This window comes from Canis lupus, chromosome 22, assembly GCF_003254725.2.
Source record: "Canis lupus dingo isolate Sandy chromosome 22, ASM325472v2, whole genome shotgun sequence".
NCBI lineage: Eukaryota > Metazoa > Chordata > Mammalia > Carnivora > Canidae > Canis > Canis lupus.
The window spans coordinates 2,600,486-2,607,909 of NC_064264.1; the positions used below are offsets into that span (position 1 = coordinate 2,600,486).

General features: G+C 33.1%; 1 protein-coding gene across 3 annotated transcripts in view; it reads right to left on the reverse strand.

Annotated features, from left to right (window-relative positions):
- Positions 1-7,424, reverse strand: part of FNDC3A (fibronectin type III domain containing 3A) — a 175,523-nt gene that overhangs the window by 166,424 nt on the left and 1,675 nt on the right. The gene's annotated exons all lie outside the window — the stretch shown is intronic.

Below are 7,424 nucleotides of genomic sequence, written 5' to 3' on the forward strand. Positions count from 1 at the left end.
TGGCTTACTGAAATGTCTTTTTGACTCAAATCATTTTGTGTTGACTATCTTATATTTTCTAAGTAGGCAATCATATCAACTACAAATACTAACAGTGATATATCTCACCTCTTATCGCCCATACACCCCTTATTTAGAGGTTAATTATTTTTCTTGCTTCTTAATGCATTGGCTGAGACTTTAGGGCAAATGTTATATTCCTATCTTTTTACAAAAGTGCTTCTAATATTTCACTATGACATTTGATATAGGCTTCTGATAGAGACCCTTTACTAGGTTACTCGTTAACAGTTATAAGGGACAACTGAATTTTAGAAAATTGTATTTTTAGCACCAGAGATAATCACATAGTTTTATCCTTTCATCTATAACTACAGTTAATTATGTCAATATGTTTCCTAATACTGAATCAATATTATACTCCTGAGATTCAACACATCAGGTAGGTTAAAAGCCCAGGCTTTGGAGTCAGGTGCCCAGGTTCAAATCCCAAATCCTTCATTAACTAGTTGTATGATCTTAAGCATGTTATTTAACTTCTTTCTGGTTCAGTTTCCTCATTTTTAAAATGGTGACAACATTATCTACCTCAGACGGTTGTTTTATAGATTAAGTAAACTGATACACGTACAGTTGTTTGGAACAACACTCAGAACACAGAAAGTATTTACTATATATTAATTTATTATTTATTGAGTGCTATATATTTGCCAGGCATCAGGTATACATGGCTGGAATAAGCAAACTAAGCCAAATCTGGCCCCCTGCCTGTTCTTATAATAAAGTTTTATTGGAACACAGTCATACGCAATGTTTATAACTTATCTATGGCTGTTTTTCGCTCCTACAACAAGTTAAGCAGTTGCAACAGTCCATACAGCCATACAACTTAAATATTTACTATCTGCTCCTTTATAGAAAAAAAAAATTTGCCAACTCCAGCAGTACTGTTCGAACTCAAGAAGTTCATAATCTAATAGTTGAGATGGACAAGAAATATATATGCTATGGTATAATATGTATACAATCATGACACTGAGGGTGTTACAGAAACATTGCAGTTCAATACTAAATGACAGGAAGGATTCACACAAGTGAAAAAAAAGGCAAGAGGTATTTTATTTACCCAATTATTTTTAAGTATGCATTTGTTTACATGTCTTTACCTCTCATCCTAGTTTGTGAATTACTACAGGGAAGGGAGTATGACATTCATATTTTAAGCATCTAGGACATTTAAAGAATTAAATGATAGAAGAATAAATGGTGAATGGTTAAAAAAAGAATATGTTATTTAGGTGACTGTGATTAGACATATCTGTCAAAGTTCTAGATATAAATATCCTATAGCAAGCAGTTTACTTGCCATGTTAAATGGGCTCTCTTTAATCATTGCAACAGCCAATTCTAAAAGATAGATCCTATTATTATCCTCTGTTTAAAGTGAAAAAACTAAGGCCCACAGAGGTAGAGTAACATGTTCATATTTATGTACAGCCAATAAAGGGGAAAGCCAATGAATAAACCTATCTGCCTCGTGTAAACCATATCCTCTTTCTACTACAAAGTTGGGAATAGATAAAATCATAGGTTATCAACAGACCTAGACTTTGAAATAGAGACCAAAGACATTATAACTGAAGCAGCAGGAATTGTGGTGATTTTAATATCTAAAATTGAGTAATGATTTGAATAAAACTCGTATTTTAAAAAATATTAGCCTGGAAGCAGCCTGAAAGTGGACTAGAGGGAAACTGCCCCTATATTTTCTTAAAGGCTACTCTACCACATACAGTAGACCAATTTTAGCAAGGTTCAAGTAATAGATTAAAAACATACAATTGCAGGGGTGCCTGGGTGGGTACAGTCAGTTAAGCATCTGACTCTTAGCTTTGATTCAGGTCATGATCTCAGGATCTTGAGAAGAACCCCCATGTTGGACTTTGTGTGAAGTCGAGTCCACTTGGTTTCTTTCTCCCTTTCCCTCTGCACTCCTCCACCCCAAGTAAATAAATCTTTAAAAAAATACAATTGCTAGCATACAGTCGCTTCTGAGGAATAAGCACCTACTGATCTGAAGTATCAGAAATAGCTGGTCCCAACACTTATAGAACAAAAAAACATTAATAAAATGTAAGCAAAAAGTATATATTGCAAATGAAAATATTACATAGAAAAAAGTCTTAAGGACAAAACTACAAATTGAGAATGCTTGTCTTAAGTAGACCAAAATAATCTAGAAAATGTAAACATAATGAAATCACAAAGTATAAATTTTTTCATTTTAAAAATTTAAGCAAATCTTAAAAACTGATTGATGTAAATGACTACTCCTTCAAGCTAGATCTCAAAAGTAGTTGTTGTACATAACATTTATTTCTGCAAAAGAAAGCATATAATTATTTTAAAAAGTCTTAACTGTGCTTTATAAAATGCACTTGAACACCTGTTTAGAACCCCCAAAGTAGGAAGATTTTTTTTTTCCTCTCACTGGGAAATGAATAATGAAATCACTTAAATTGTCTTAATTATTCTGTTCAAATATATATTGAAATGTGGATTCTGAAGAAGGGAAACAGAAAATACCAAGCAGATATTTGTGAGAGAGACTGATTAACAATCTAATTTATTAAACTTAAGTAACTTTTATATCAAGGTTTATTTAGAAGTACACATCAAATTTACTTTTTATTTCTAACAACTAGCACATAAGAGATCACAAGAAGTGAGGAGGAAGAAAGATATGAAAGTCAATCAGAAGTAATAGTTTCATCTGCAAAATAAAAATACTAACACATATTGGGCATGTCTGCATAGGATTTAAAAAATTACCAAGTACAGGGCCTAAACACCAATGAAAATTCAACAAGTGGATCTTATTACTATACATACAGGAATAGTCTTCCACTTGAAAAAAAAAAGAAAGAAAAAGAAAACCACAAGGAATTCACTTTTGCATATTTTTATTCCATTCTGGAAAAGACTAGCTGAAGTTGGGATATAAGATCAGTATCCCCTTGCAAAAAGGAACAGAGGCACTGGATACAGACTGCACTGAAAGATTAAGAATAGAAAGAAAGCTTTTATATGCATTGTTTGCCAAAAAAGCAGTTAAAACTTTTGAGTAAACTAAATGTTTATTGGAAGCATATTTGCAGAACTTTGGAGGATAAAACTTGAATTGACGATTTCTTACAAAAAAAGAGCTGCACTGCTTCCAATATAATAATATTAATATAAGCACTTATTTGGTACTTTGTTTTCATGGTCTCCAACAACATCTCATTGGGTGGTCATAATACTTCTGTGGTGAAAACAGGATAAGTATTATTCTCAATTTTAAGGACTGGGAATTTAAGATGGAAAAAAACTAATCTGAGATCATATGGCTAATAAGGGTGAAGTTGGAACTAAGATCCATGGTACTTAATTTCCTAAAAAACAAAACAGCTGGAATAATCTAGCTGTTTTAAGCACTGGCAAAAGAGAAGTGAATTAAAAAATGAGTTGTTAATTTCTCTTTCAAGCAAAATTTAAAAAGCCAAATTTTTATTAGGTAGCAATTCATGGAGACTAAAATTTAGTTCAAAAGGTTTGTAATGCCTTACAATATAAGACAGTATATACATTTACAAAGTATGAAAAATGCAAACATAAATAAATTACAAAAATCAAGTTTTGAAGTTTTGTTTGGTTTTAATGTTCTTAAGAGGGAATGAAAGAAAACACACTGACTTTACCCAGGCAGCTCTCCATCTTATTTATCTTTACTTTTTTCAGCACCTAACACTATCCTTCATATATAGAGAACATATTTACTAATGTCTGCAAATCAAAAAATGTTCTATGCCTTATTCTTGCTCTCCTGAAGACACAAAATGATGTCATTACTCCTGATGACAGAGTAACCCTAGCCAGCTGACTCATGCAACCATAACCTGAGTGGTACTATTCACCTGGTAATGGGACATGAAACACAATGTGAATAAAACGATTGCCTGAGAAATAACAAATCTATAAATTTAGAAACTTCAAATGAATTGAATTTTCAAAATAATAAATGAATTTTCAAAATAACTTATGCTTAAAAGGTAATCGCCATAACTTATCTTTAAATAATCTTATTTTAAAAGACATTTCTAGGTCTTCTTTGCCTTAATCTCCAGTGTAAATATCAATTATTAGACTATTCTGTAACACAATGACTCTTGCAGAGGTATCTAATTGCTTATCCCTTCACTAACTCATCCTAAACTACTTTTAAAGACAAGGTTTCCTACCACCAGGTCCCTATTATCATGTATAAGCCACCGTGGTACCCTAGCTAAAAGTTTTTAAAATGCCAGTTGCAGTTTAAAATATGTAAAACCAGAAGAGGCTGTTGATCTACTTAACCTAATACAAATTTTAAATCAAGCTATGATGTAGCTATTTTCACTGCTCTAAGGCCTAGCTAAAAGGTTTTTCTTCTTTCACTTCCTAGTTCTGAGACCAAGTCTAGGCTGTTGCTAGAAGTTCAGCTACAAAATAACAATTACAATAATAGTTATTTCTGCGTATTTTCTTTATTTTTACTGTAACATAGGGAACAAATATAAATGACAGTCATAACAAAACACACCAAACAACCATGTAGACAAATGATATAAGGTATCCCACTTTATGTACTGTAGGGGCAATTACCTAGCCAAGAGTCAGCAAACTGGGTCCACTAGCTAAATCCAATCCACAGCCAGCTTGTTTTTGTTTGGCCTTGAGTTAAGAATGATTCTTGTATTTACAAAAAATTACTTTAAGAAATAAACAAAAAAGAATACTCAATAGAGACTACAAGTAGGCTCTAAATGCAGAGCCTAAAATATTGACTATCTGGCACTCTATAGAAAAAGTTTGCCAATTCCTGATCTAAGCTGTAATAACTACATATAAGACATATACAGCTATCTCTTACACACAAAGCTTAAGCTATTAATACGTCAAGGCAGACCTACAGTTCTTTGAGTGATGAATTCATAATGATCCAGCCAAATTATCTTCTCCAGCCCTGCATATTCTTTTTTACCATGCCCTGGGGCTTGTCAAAATCTGCAGGCAAACTTCTTTCTTTCTTGCTCTTACTACTTATCCTTGGATGCTCTCAGACTGGTTCGTGCCCCCCTACTTCCAGCTCTGGATGTCAACCTTTTTCGGAGTGTCTGTCCTTGTGCTAAGTCCTTCCCAGGCTTCAAGTCTGATTTCTTCCAAATGCCTTCCATGATCCCTCAGTGGACTCACTTTCTTTCAAATTAAGTCCTGGCCATCCAATTTAATAATAACATCTTATATTTTCACTAATGATTTCCTGTTAGTCTAGTATCTACAACTATTTTCTAAACAACTTGAAGGAAGTAAAGATACCACACTGCTTTAATATCCCCACTTCAATAGTGGCTCATCATCCTTTGAGCACATGTCATCTCCCAAGTGTACCTCTCTATCTTGGAGAAAAAAATAATCTGAAGACTGGAAAATGGGTGATAAGTGATTGGAAATATCAAAGGAAGATACCCACAAAATAACTTGATGGAAGACCATAAGCTGTACTGCAAACTTAGAAAGTGTATGTGAAACACAAACAAAACTATAATATGGAAGGATAGAAAAATAAGGATCAAGAAATTAAGAGACCACTGAAAAATATTCTGAAATAAAATGATATCAAAATAGTAAGAAAGTTATAAAAGCTTACAATACATGTTTAAAAAAATCTGCCTTTCAACACTATCGGCCATTAATTTCCTTTCAACAGGCAGCTCTTGACATTGATATCCATTAAGGATTTTTTTTTTTTTTTTTTTTGCAGTGTGATAACTGAAGCCCTAAAAGATTCAGTGGGATAGACATGCACTGTACCCTAAATCTTTAGATTTTCAATACTCTAAATTTATTTGAGGTGTGCTAGAAATTGTTAAGGAAAAAAAAAACACCAATCATTTATCTTTTGATTATCTGGCTAATAAAATTGGAAACCAAGTGCATACCCTTATATCACTCTCAAGTATACCACCATACAAAAATGCACCAAGAATATAAAAAAATTTTTATTACTTGACCAAACTGTTGTTATAAAAATATAGGCAAAATATAAGGTGCACAAGACTTGCATGTACGCACATAAAAAAGAAATGTTTTAAAACAAGCATTTTATTACCCATGAGTTTATACTAACAATACGGCGTATTATAAAGTAAGCGCTCTTTACCTAAGTTAAGCTACAGAGGATGATGAGGATATTAATCATATATTCCTTCTTTTAGTCCTGGGTTTTATAGTCTCTCAGTCCTTACCTATGCCTGGCTGGTCAGAGAAGAGAGAGACAGTTTTCTTAATTATGAATAAAATATGCTTAATATTATACTGTAGAAATTTTACAATTAAAAAGTAATTATTAAACGCATGGTAAAATGAATCAGCTGTCAATTACTCACATGATGAGGGGAAGTGATGACACAGATGGCACCAAAAGATAATCCTAGCATCGGTTTTTTTCAAATGTATATCAGTAATTTGGAAGAAGCAAACTGCCCTTATAATTACATCTGACTAAGGCCAGGGTTAACTAGAAGTCTATCTTCCCTAAACACTCAATGGTTTTGAGAATTCAAAAGGAGAGACAAAGGGGAAAAGGGAGTTAACTCAGAAGCATACAGGTGGCTAAAGGCACCCAGCTAAGGATAAAAAAATTTCTCTGTCATTCTACATAAGAAAACTGAGAGACGATCTCTGAAGAAAAAAAAAAAAAAACAGTAAAATTTACCAGAACAACGCTAAAAACTTTTGAATATGACATTATTTACAAAAATCTTAGTGAGGTGTTTTTTTTTTCTCCCTGTTAAATCATTCTTTTTTCCCCACTAACTAGTGTTATTTAGTGATGGCAAGCATTATCAGTCGGCCAGAGAGCTGAAAGCAAATTTTAGGTTCCAGGTTATTTAAAAAAAAAAAAAAAAAGTGCTAAAAATCCTTTTTATCATTGTTTTCTGTTAAGCCCACCCTCTGCCTCAACAGGCACTTTATCTCATGACCTGAGATGAAATCAACTCAACCAAGAAAATACCAAAAAGGCAGAGGAGTCATTCCTCTGGAATATTTATAGGTGATTCAAACAAAACTGACACGACGGCAAGAATTACAGATTTAGCAAATGCACAAAAAAACTAAATATTTATCCAAACACCGAGATCAGGGCCACAAATCCCAATTAGTTGCTGCCTGACATATGGCTCTAACTCCTGAGTAGGGCATATGTTTAGTTCCCGCTGGTGCTGGAAACGGCACGGCGGGGAAAATAGTGGAGTAACAGTTCAACTTCAGTCATTTTTTTTTCTTTCTTTTCATTCTTAGGATACAGAAAAAAAAGAAAAAAAACCCTGCAACTTTGGTTT